General features: G+C 41.7%; 1 long non-coding RNA gene across 1 annotated transcript; it reads right to left on the bottom strand.

Annotated features, from left to right (window-relative positions):
- Window positions 1-90: 90 nt before the first annotated feature.
- Window positions 91-321, bottom strand: LOC109132051. The gene is made up of 2 exons (XR_002037351.1): window positions 255-321; window positions 91-182 (listed from the first exon to the last, which is right to left on the bottom strand). It is a non-coding gene; the product is annotated as an uncharacterized LOC109132051 (long non-coding RNA).

Below are 321 nucleotides of genomic sequence, written 5' to 3'. Positions count from 1 at the left end.
TTTACCTCGACTGAGGAACCGGATGATAGGTCGAGAGTGACCATTGTTCCATCAACTGCAGCGCTTTCGAGTTCAGCTTTTCGTGCTATGTTCAAAAACACTTCTTCAAGAGTTGCGAGACCAAGCTGGATGTCTGAGATTCCAAATTCTTCTTCTCTGTCTTGCAGCTCAGCGAAAAAGTCCTGTAAGCAGATACACTTAGTCCTACGGTAGGTAGCATACTTTATATATGGTGAGGTTGTGTAAATGCTTACTGTCAAAAGATTCTCTTTTTCGTGTGGTATAACAAAAGTCATGAAGGTCTTGTTTTCTTCTGTTGGT

Source organism: Camelina sativa, unplaced genomic scaffold (genome assembly GCF_000633955.1).
Source record: "Camelina sativa cultivar DH55 unplaced genomic scaffold, Cs unpScaffold15234, whole genome shotgun sequence".
In the NCBI taxonomy this organism is placed as follows: domain Eukaryota; kingdom Viridiplantae; phylum Streptophyta; class Magnoliopsida; order Brassicales; family Brassicaceae; genus Camelina; species Camelina sativa.
The sequence above is the reverse complement of the archived record's forward strand: the minus strand, read 5'-3'. Positions and strand labels throughout refer to the sequence as shown.